This window comes from Myotis brandtii, unplaced genomic scaffold (assembly GCF_000412655.1).
Source record: "Myotis brandtii unplaced genomic scaffold, ASM41265v1 scaffold284, whole genome shotgun sequence".
Classification (NCBI taxonomy): domain Eukaryota; kingdom Metazoa; phylum Chordata; class Mammalia; order Chiroptera; family Vespertilionidae; genus Myotis; species Myotis brandtii.
In genome coordinates, this window is record NW_005360846.1 from 694,365 (window position 1) to 696,704 (window position 2,340).

Genomic DNA, 2,340 nt, shown 5'->3' on the forward strand with positions numbered 1-2,340 from the left:
ACCCAGGCCCTCTCCCCACCCAGGCCCTCTCCCCACCCAGGCCTCTCCCCACCCAGCCTCCCTCCTCACCCAGCCTCTGTCCCCACCCAGCCTCCCTCTTTACCCACCCTCCGTCCCCACCCAGGCCCTCTCCCCACCCTGCCTCCATCTCCACCCAGCCTCCATCTCCACCCAGCCTCCGTCTCTACCCAGGCCCTCTCCCCACCCAGGCCCTCTCCCCACCCAGGCCCTCTCCCTGTGGCACCCACTCTGGGCAGGTCCTCGGGTCTGGGCCGAGTTTGGTCTCAGAGTGGAGGCACCGTCAGGTACCTCCCTTCCCCCAGCAGAGCACCCGTCTACAGACCAGGGGTTCCGCTGATGAGGTGAGGACCCTGTGAGAATGTGTTGACCAGAGACTGGGGTCGTGTCTGTGTGGCAGAGCTGACTGCATTGGGGGAGTCACCTTCCTGTTACTGATGTTGGGGCCAGGATGAGAGCATGAGTGTGTGGTGGGGGGAGCGGGACACTTCCTCTTCCCACTCCCTGGAAGTCCCGTTCTGGCCTTTAAGCCTCCCAGGGAAGCCACCTGGGGCAAGCCGAGCCCTGAGCCTGCACCTGCCCACAGGCCGCAGGGATGGGACTGAGCACAGTCAGCCCCTGGAGACTGCTCAGGCCACGCGTGAGGCCGGGGTGGTCCTGCCTGGTGATCGGGCGGGCGTCCTGGGGTCTCCTGCTCTGGGCAGCAGCTTGACAGGAGAATGAGATGGACATCGGGCAGAAGCAGTTCCCCCTGAGGGACGGGCCGGGGCTGCAAGCGAGCCCGTGTCTGAGCACTGAGTCCACGCTGGGAGGAGCTCAGGATGAGTGCCCACCACGGGCCGAGTGCCCAGGGGCAGGCCAAGCATGTGCAAGGCACCAGCGAAGCAAGTATTTGGGGACATGTTTTAATAGACAGTATTATAAAAACATCAAAGTTGTGGAAAGGTGAGAACTTGGTTGGACTTTCTTTTCCTTATATTACAGTTTACACTTTTATTTTCAGTTTTATACGGTGTCAGAGAGGCTCTCCCTCTTCATAGCTCATGGCTTTCACGCCCCATCACCAAGAATGTCCAGAGAAGATCTTAGATTCTGGATCAACAGCCCCCCCCCCCCATTGTGGAGGAGGTAACTGAGGCCCAGAGGAGCTGTGACCCTCCAGGTTACAAGCAAGTAGTGGAAACGAGGGTCCAGCCCAGGCCTCTTGTCCTGCCTCCCAGCTCTAGAATACCCCATGGCCTGGGGCCTTTTTCAGACATGTCAATCCAGATGACATTTATCGAACCCCTCCTGAGGCCTAGCCACTCCCCAAGCTGACGGACAGCAGATGGAGTGGGCTTGCCATGAGATTACGTAGCCCACAACTCGGCTATGTTATGGAAGGATGTGGGAGCAGGGTCCCAGCAGCTCCAATTTGGGTGGGGAAATGAAATTGTGACAGTTCTACTCTAAGCTATGATGTCCTGAGATAGGATGGGCTAATCCTGGAGAGCTTCCTGGAGGAGGTAAAACTAGCCCTGAGTCTAGAGCAGCGCTTCTCAACCTGTGGGTCACGACCCCTTTGGGGGTCGAACAACCCTTTCACAGGGGTCGCCTAAATACATCCTGCATATCAGATATTTACATTCCGATTCATAACAGTAGCAACATTACAGTTATGAAGTAGCAACGAAAATCATTTTATGGTTGGGGGTCACCACAAATGAGGAACTGTATTAAAGGGTCGCGGCATTAGGAAGGTTGAGAACCACTGGTCTAGAGGATTGGGGAAAGTCTGAGAAAGTGACAAGGAGGTGCTGGGGAGGGTGGGAGGAACCCCCTCAGACCACCACCCCAGGCTCAGGGCCCTGAACCCTGTGCCTGGCTGGGCCTCCCTAGGCCACGGGCCTGACCTTGACCTTCCACTCTTCCCAGGTCACCCACTGTGGGGATGTCCACTTCTCATCTGTGGGAGCCAATGAGATGGCATTAATTGTCTGAGAGGTTTCGAGTCAGGCGCGGGTGCCAGACATACTGAAACTGCTGCTGCTCAAAGCCCCGCTTCTAGCCCCAGCGCAGGCTGTTCCCCAATGGCCTGCTGACCCCGGGTCACTCCATCCCTGACTCACTCTGTGGCCACAGCTGCTCACTGTTCCTCCTGGGGTCTGAGGTTGAGTCTACATCCCTCATGTCGAGAAGGGAACTCTGCTGTCAGCTTACAAAGCCTTCCCAGTGGCAAAGGAGCCAGAGTCCGGGCCGCTCCTGCCTTCTCGCTCCTCTGTGGTGGTGACCTTCAGGCTGAGGCCTGGGCCCCTCCGGGGAGAGGAGGGCTGCAGACCCGGC

General features: G+C 58.3%; 1 protein-coding gene across 1 annotated transcript in view; it reads left to right on the plus strand.

Moving 5' to 3' along the window:
* Positions 1–2,340, plus strand: part of ITGAE (integrin, alpha E (antigen CD103, human mucosal lymphocyte antigen 1; alpha polypeptide)) — a 61,233-nt gene that overhangs the window by 514 nt on the left and 58,379 nt on the right. The window lies entirely within an intron of this gene.